General features: G+C 39.5%; 1 long non-coding RNA gene across 1 annotated transcript in view; it reads left to right on the top strand.

Annotated features, from left to right (window-relative positions):
• LOC137637771 (uncharacterized) overlaps nt 1–4,304 on the top strand; it is a 9,263-nt gene extending 4,959 nt beyond the window's left edge. The window contains exon 2 of the long non-coding RNA XR_011043794.1: nt 4,184–4,304. This is a non-coding gene — a long non-coding RNA (uncharacterized lncRNA). The remainder of the gene's footprint in view (nt 1–4,183) is intronic.
• Nucleotides 4,305–8,988: the final 4,684 nt, after the last annotated feature.

Consider the following 8,988-nt stretch of genomic DNA (forward strand, 5'->3'; position numbering starts at 1 on the left):
CCATGGAACATGTGAACTGCCCAAATCCATCAAAAACTTAACCTGTCCACGTGACCTGCCCATATAAAAGGAAGCAAATGGAGCTCCTAAATACATTTTTAACAAACAGTATTACTCCACCACCTGCTGGTTGTCAATATAAAATGTAAACCAAAGCCTGTGTTACATATGGCATCTGCTTTTTCATACCTTTACACCTAAATGATCACTTTAAAAGCAACGTTAACAATAAATACTGTACTTACATTTTAATAAAAAATAATTCATGACTGTATGTATAGTATCGGATATTACCTACCTTCGGAAATACCACATAGTCAACAATGGGAAGGCTACTCTGAAAGTTTTGTATGAACATCAACATCATAAAAATAGATATTTTATATATAAAATATAAAACTAAAAAACAAGAGTAAGAGAAATAAGATAGAATAGGGTGCCCGCGTGTACCCTCAAGCAAGAGAACTCTACCTCAAGACCGCGAAAGACCATGGTTCATTCAATATATTCTTTTCACTCATTCTGGAGACGTTTTTGTGGACCAGCTGTACTCTCTCTCTCTCTCTCTCTCTCTCTCTCTCTCTCTCTCTCTCTCTCTCTCTCTCTCTCTCTCTCTCTCTCTCTAAGATAGATAGATAGATATATTTACTCCCATATTACTGTTGTGGGCCCAAGAAATGGCCCTGAGGGAAACCTTCACCTTATCTGATTTTCATCCGATAGTCCCACCCTTTCTGCTCTTAATGGCTTTTCTCGAAGTGCTCAAGGTCATGGTTTATGGGCTACCGTTAGATCCTCTCCAGACGTTCATTAAGCGTCTTTTCCATATCGTCTGTTTGTGATCCGTCTCTTTTGGTTATCTTAAATTTATGTAGCGTTTTTTTTTTTAGGTAATTTTCTACAGTTCATTTCGGCGTTTTGTTTGGACTTCGATAAAGCCTTTGTTTTTTCCGTTTATATATATATATATATATATATATATATATATATATATATATATATATATATATATATATATATATATATATATATATATATATATATAAACGGAAAAAACAAAGGCTTTATCGAAGTCCCAACAAAATTTAGGAAGACCTTTTCTACATCTCGATGTTTTGTTGGGACTTCGATAAAGATCTCCAGCCCTACAGTGCTCAGAAACTTGGGGCTGTGACCTCAAGAGCTATGGGCAATGTGTGTTTGTGTGCACGCGGTCAGAAAAGGTCGAGGCTTAAAACAAGCATTTGTTGTTTTCCTCACATGTGCGACAATAACATCCCCTCCCCCCCGCTTCCCCCCCCCCTCTAGCAAACTTCCCCAACACTTGACAATTTGATATTGTGTACTTACTTTTTGAGGTCTATGACCTGGAGTCAGAGAGGCCTCGACCGGAAATACTGGGCGGTCAATCTGGGTGAGTGCGTGTGTTTGTGTACTTGATTAAATATGATAGGAATAATTTGATTGACATCCATGAAACTGAGAAAGATCTTGATGTTGCCTATGAATGAATTCAGTGTGTTTGAAGTCGAAGCTATCATTAAAAAAATCTACCGAATAAAGGCCGTAGGCATGTCCTTCCACTTCCGTATGTTTATGGTCTTTCTGTGCCAGTCCACGCCCGCAATATATATATATATATATATATATATATATATATATATATATATATATATATATATATTATATATGGCGTAAAAATCACAGGAAAACGTGATGCTCAGATGCAGAAGAACCACAGGGAAAATGAAAATACGAAATATACGCTTAAGTCCTGACTAGTTTCGTGATACTTCTTCAGAGGACTGATGAAGAAGTATCACGAAACTAGTCAGGACTTAAGCGTATATTTTGTATTTTCATTTTCCCTGTGGTTCTTCTGCATATATATATATATATATATATATATATATATATATATATATATATGATAAATTTTGCACATTTAGAAGTGATTTTCATATTCCAATAAGCCATATATTTTTGATACATTAATGTCTGGATTCTCTTAACGACCTCCGGATCAGAGCCCCAGGCGAAATCACTCAAAGACTATAGTTACTGACCGGTCAGGTTTCGAACCCTGGTCCAGGATACTTGTATGCCATTGACCCTACTACTCAGCTGAGTTGTAAGGTCAATGTCATACAAGTATCCTGGACCAGGGTTCGAAACCTTGCTGGTCAAATACTATAGTCTTTGAGTGATTTCGCCTGGGGCTCTTATCCCGAGGTCGTTAAGATAATCCAGACTTTAATGTATTAAAATGTATGGCTTATTTGAATATATATATATATATATATATATATATATATATATATATATATATATATATATATATATATATATATATATATAGAGAGAGAGAGAGAGATAGAGAGAGAGAGAGAGAGAGAGAGAGAGAGAGAGAGAGAGAGAGAGAGAGAGAGAGAGAGAGAATGTGTACGTGATTTCTTTCTTCACTGTGTGCGTTATACCAGCATCTTAGGTATACTACAACTTAAAAACACCGCTGGAAGTAGTCAAATTGCACACACACACACACATTGTTTATATACACACCGCTTCTTTAACACGTCCTGATAATTGCTGAAGTATTTTCCCAAATGATTTCGGTTTTTTTTTTTATGAAATCGATGTAAATTGATATTTTGTATTAAGACTAACCGTGACCTAAAGTGGATGAAATCTATCAGTTAATCATCAGGCTTTGTGGGGTGGTCATTTACGGAACATGGCCCCAATTTACGTGTATTGTATTTGATTTTGTCCCCTGCCCCACATTGAACTTTCTGAGACACCCTTATCCCGATTTTATTCATTAAAATATTATATTTTTAATTCTTTATAACGATTCTTAGTTGAATTCTATTTATTTAGCATTCCGGCTGGTTGCAGGTTCCTCGTTGCTCTCTCCACAACACTGTGATTATGGGCACACTACTAGAAGCGTAATAGATGCAACGCGCTGTAATCAGCAGGAAATTCATTGTCATTACCCCCTACACAGATAGCAGTTTACATACTTTTACCTCTAACTTTAAGGGCCTTTCTAATTTTCTTTTTTTACATTTGTTTCACTAAATAAGAATAATCCTATTTTCTTTAGGTCTTCCTCGTATGGTTGCTGTAGCTCAATTACTTCATTCCTTTCTTTTCTATATTCCTGGCAAAACAACAAAAATGTGTATCAAATCTTCCTACTCATTTTCACAAAAATTACAGTTTACATTCCCTCCATTGTGTCTATTTACAATATTTAGTTTTAACGTATTAGTTCTATGTCATTGTTTCTAAATTTTCTTAATTCATTACAGCAAAATATTCTCTGTAATATCTTGTGCCTCCCTACACAACACAAAAAGTCTATCCTTATCATTCCTGTTTCTAAAATTTTCTTTAAATTCTATCATATTGAACCCTGTTTTCATAACTATTACTGCCTCATTAGTGTTAAGTTCTCCCATGTAAGCTCTTCTGCCATTACTATTCACAAACCTCAGGTTCAGGGATGATGCATAACCTTTGCAACGGCGCCTATATATAGTTTATCTTCCATCTCATGATGCTAATGTTCTGCGTGTATTCTCACTCATGGTAGGCCTATCCAGTGAAGTGATGAGCGGAACAAGTTGGATATGGGTGGCCTCCGAAGAAGCTATATCTAACAATGCATGTGGAACCTTTATTTTCAATGTAGAGAATTTATTGGCAGGTGCTAGAAGACAGGGACCTATTAAAACCATCAGATATATATTTAAAGAATAAAGATTTTAGTTAAATCTGTGTATATGTAAATGTTAATTCATACTCATATGCTCAAAATGTAAAGAAAGTTAGTTTAGTTTCTGTATTGTTTGTATTGATTACTAATTTGCCAAATAGTTCCTTTTTTTATTTTTGCATTTGTATTGGTTATGAATTTTCCAAATTATTTTCATTTTGTTTTCTTTATACCCCCATTAAAATTCTTCCTTTGTGCTTTCCAATAATGTGAATATATCAACATTTTATAATATATTGGTCAAGCTGTTTGTTGATATATATCTATAGGCCTACATGTGTTGAGAAATTTCAAGTGTCCCAGATTTCTATTCTTACAATCTGGCAACCTTAGGCTAATGGAGACTTCTATTTTTATGTCATTTTTCAAAATCTTTCATTGTCCTATTTTTTCTTTCAGGACAAACAACACTTATCTTGAATTCATCTAAAATTTGAAACAACGAACTTAGAGCATCGACGTCCGGTTGACTTCACGCAACGTAGAAAATCTAAAATGGTGGCTCCTTACAAAACAGAAAGACCCACTTATGACCTGATCTGTGTCTCGGTAGACACGGATCGCAACCAGCCCCGCAAGTCCCAAAAGATCACGAACACCTGGCCAATGGATGACAGGCTTAGCTATGATACCAGTATTCAGAACAATGATCATCTCTTTCCTACCGGTGTTCTGGGGAGAAGAACCCGCTTTGACCAGATGAAGACGTGGGCGAACAATGTCAAAACCAGACTATCCAGTGGACGAAGATTACGTGCTCTTCCAGTAAGGGCAATAGCAGTAGCAGTTTTAGAGCGGAGATGGTATATGTCCGTCCGTTTTCAAGGCCAAGAGATAGCAGTAGTTTTAGAGTGCAAATGGTGGTATCTGAGCATCCGTTTTCAAGGTTAAGAGATAGCAGCAGTTTTAGGGACCAAATGGCATCTGGCCGTCCATTTGTAAGGCGAAGAGAGGCGTATAGCAGCAATTCTAGAGTGCAAATGGTGTCTGATCGCCCGGTTTCAAGACCAAGACAGGAACATACCAGCAGTTTTAGATCACAAATGGTATGTAATTGTCCAGTTTCAAGGCCAGGAGAGGAACATAGCAGCATTTTAAAGCGCAAATGTTATCTGATTGTATGGTTTCAAGACCAAGAGAGGAACTTGGCAGCAGTTCTAGAGCGCAAATGGCATCTGACCGTCCATTTGCAAGGCGAAGAGAAGAACATAGTAGCAATTCTAGAGTGCAAATGGTGTCTGATCGTCCGGTTTCAAGACCAAGACAGAAACATATTAGCAGTTTTAGATCACAAATGGTGTGTGATTGTCCGGTTTCAAGGCCAAGAGAGGAACATAACAGCAGTTTTAGAGCGCAAATGGTGTCTGATTGTCCGGGTTCAAGGCCAAGAGAGGAACCTAGCAGCAGTTCTAGAGCACAAATGGTATCTGATCATCCAGTTTCAAGACCAAGACAGGAACATAGCAGTTTTAGAGCACAAATGATATCTGATTGTCCGGTTTCAAGGCCAAGAGAGGAACATAGCAGCAGTTTTAGTGCGCAAATGGTGTCTGATTGTCCGGTTTCAGGCCCAAGAGAGGAACTTACTAGCAGTTCTAGGGCGCAAATGGTATCCGATTGTCCAGTTTCAAGGCCAAGAGTGGAACATAGCAGCAGTTTTGGAGCGCAAATGGTATCAGATTGTCCAGTTTCAAGGCCAAGAGAGGAACATAGCAGCAGTCCTAGAGCGCAAATGGTATCAGATTGTCCAGTTTCAAGGCCAAGAGAGGAACATAGCAGCAGTTTTAGAGCGCAAATGGTATCAGATTGTCCAGTTTCAAGGCCAAGAGTGGAACATAGCAGCAGTTTTGGAGTGCAAATGGTATCAGATTGTCCAGTTTCAAGGCCAAGAGAGGAACATAGCAGTTAGAGCGCAAATGGTATCAGATTGTCCAGTTTCAAGGCCAAGAGAGGAACATAGCAGCAGTTTTAGAGCGCAAATGGTATCAGATTGTCCAGTTTCAAGGCCAAGAGTGGAACATAGCAGCAGTTTTGGAGCGCAAATGGTATCAGATTGTCCAGTTTCAAGGCCAAGAGAGGAACATAGCAGCAGTCCTAGAGCGCAAATGGTATCAGATTGTCCAGTTTCAAGGCCAAGAGAGGAACATAGCAGCAGTTTTAGAGCGCAAATGGTATCAGATTGGCCAGTTTCAAGACCAAGAGTGGAACATAGCAGCAGTTTTGGAGTGCAAATGGTATCAGATTGTCCAGTTTCAAGGCCAAGAGTGGAACATAGCAGCAGTTTTGGAGCGCAAATGGTATCAGATTGTCCAGTTTCAAGGCCAAGAGAGGAACATAGCAGCAGTCCTAGAGCGCAAATGGTATCAGATTGTCCAGTTTCAAGGCCAAGAGAGGAACATAGCAGCAGTTTTAGAGCGCAAATGGTATCAGATTGTCCAGTTTCAAGGCCAAGAGTGGAACATAGCAGCAGTTTTGGAGCGCAAATGGTATCAGATTGTCCAGTTTCAAGGCCAAGAGAGGAACATAGCAGCAGTCCTAGAGCGCAAATGGTATCAGATTGTCCAGTTTCAAGGCCAAGAGAGGAACATAGCAGCAGTTTTAGAGCGCAAATGGTATCCGATTGTCCAGTTTCAAGGCCAAGAGTGGAACATAGCAGCAGTTTTGGAGCGCAAATGGTATCAGATTGTCCAGTTTCAAGGCCAAGAGAGGAACATAGCAGCAATCCTAGAGCGCAAATGGTATCAGATTGTCCAGTTTCAAGGCCAAGAGAGGAACATAGCAGCAGTTTTAGAGCGCAAATGGTATCAGATTGTCCAGTTTCAAGGCCAAGAGTGGAACATAGCAGCAGTTTTGGAGTGCAAATGGTATCAGATTGTCCAGTTTCAAGGCCAAGAGAGGAACATAGCAGTTTTAGAGCGCAAATGGTATCAGATTGTCCAGTTTCAAGGCCAAGAGAGGAACATAGCAGCAGTTCTAGAGCGCAAATGGTTTCAAATTGTTCAGTTTCAAGGCCAAGAGAGGAACATAGCAGCAGTTTTAGAGCGCAAATGGTATCAGATTGTCCAGTTTCAAGGCCAAGAGAAGAACATAGCAGCAGTTCTAGAGCGCAAACGGTATCAGATTGTCCGGCCTCAATGCCAAGAGGGGAACATAGCAGCAGTTTTAGAGCACAAATGTTATCTGATTGGCCAGTTTCAAGACCAAGAGAGGATCATAGCAGCAGTTTTAAGAGTGCAAATGGTATCTGATTGTCCGTTTCAAGGCCAAGAGAGGAACATAGCAGCAGTCCTAGAGCTCAAATGTTATCTGATTGTCCAGTTTCAAGGCCAAGAGAGGAACATAGCAGCAGTTTTGGAGTGCAAATGATATCAGATTGTCCAGTTTCAAGGCCAAGAGAGGAACATAGCAGCAGTTTTGGAGCGCAAATGGTATCAGATTGTCCAGTTTCAAGGCCAAGAGAGGAATATAGCAGCAATCCTAGAGCTCAAATGTTATCTGATTGTCCAGGTTTCAAGACCAAGAGAGGATGATAGTAGTTTTAGGGCACAAATGGTATCAGATTGTCTGGTTTCAAGACCAAGAGAGGAACATAGCAGCAGTTTTGGAGCACAAATGGTATCAGATTGTCCAGTTTCAAGGTCAAGAGAGGAACATAGCAGCAGTTTTGGAGTGCAAATGATATCAGATTGTCCAGTTTCAAGGCCAAGAGAGGAACATAGCAGCAGTTTTGGAGTGCAAATGATATCAGATTGTCCAGTTTCAAGGCCAAGAGAGGAACATAGCAGCAGTTTTGGAGTGCAAATGATATCAGATTGTCCAGTTTCAAGGCCAAGAGAGGAACATAGCAGCAGTCCTAGAGCTCAAATGGTATCTGATTGTCCAGTTTCAAGGCCGAGAGAGGAACATTGCAGCAGTTTTAGGGCGCAAATGTTATCTGATTGTCCGGTTTCAAGACCTAGAGAGGAGCATAGCAGTAGTTTAAGAGTGCAAATGGTATCTGATTGTCCGGTTTCAAGGCCAAGAGAGGAACATAGCAGCAGTTTTGGAGCGCAAATGGTATCTCATGGTCCAGTTTCATGGCCAAGAGAGGAACATAGCAGCAGTTCTAGAGCTCAAATGGTATCTGATTGTCTGGTTTCAAGGCCAAGAGAGGAACATAGCAGCAGTTTTATAGCGCAAATGGTATCTGATTGTCCAGTTTCAAGGCACAGAGAGGAACATAGCAGCAGTTCTAGAGCTCAAATGGTATCTGATTGTCCAGTTTTAAGGCCAAGAGAGGAACATAGCAGCAGTTCTAGAGCGCAAATGGTATCAGATTGTCCGGCCTCAATGCCAAGAGGGGAACATAGCAGCAGTTTTAGAGCACAAATGTTATCTAATTGGCCAGTTTCAAGGCCCAGAGAGGAACATAGCAGCAGTTCTAGAGCTCAAATGGTATCTGATTGTCCAGTTTTAAGGCCAAGAGAGGAACATAGCAGCAGTTCTAGGGCTCAAATGGTATCTGATTGTCCAGTTTCAAGGCCAATAGAGGAACATAGCAGCATTTTTAGAGAGCAAATGGTATCTGATCGTCCGGTTTCAAGGCCAAGAGAGGAATATAGCAGCAGTTCTACATCACAAATGGTATCTGACCGTGGCAGGCGATTGGCCCCAACACATCGCACATCTCCCTACGATACAATCCTGCTGTCACGAGCTTCGTTTTGGGCTAACCAAAGGCCTCGAGACTTATTAGACTCTTGGTTTACAGGTTTGCTTAGGCCTTCCTCGTCGCTATTAAGGCCAGGAGCACTGGATTCTTATAACCTAGACCCAGTTGGTTTGTCTTTTTCATTGGCACCACAGGAATTGCATAGGCCTACCTAATCGTCCTCTTAATCGAGGTGAATTTGATTTTTGACATTTACGGGATATGATATGAATATTATATGGTATCTGTTGTTAAAGATGCTTACGGGTAAATGCATTTAGGTGTTTTTTTAATGTGATTCATGCTATTTTCTCCAATATCTTGCATTAGATGTTACTGAAAATTTAGTTATGTTTTAATCATATAGTTTCACTGCTTTATAATCTTTATTGTTACTTTTCCCTTTTAATTATTAGATTATTTCTAAGATGTTTAGGCTAGTCTCGTGTTTTATAATAAGATATGTGAATGTCTTTAGTAAATATAACATTATTTTAAAATCTATGAAAGTGTC

Source organism: Palaemon carinicauda, chromosome 3 (genome assembly GCF_036898095.1).
Source record: "Palaemon carinicauda isolate YSFRI2023 chromosome 3, ASM3689809v2, whole genome shotgun sequence".
Classification (NCBI taxonomy): Eukaryota; Metazoa; Arthropoda; class Malacostraca; order Decapoda; family Palaemonidae; genus Palaemon; species Palaemon carinicauda.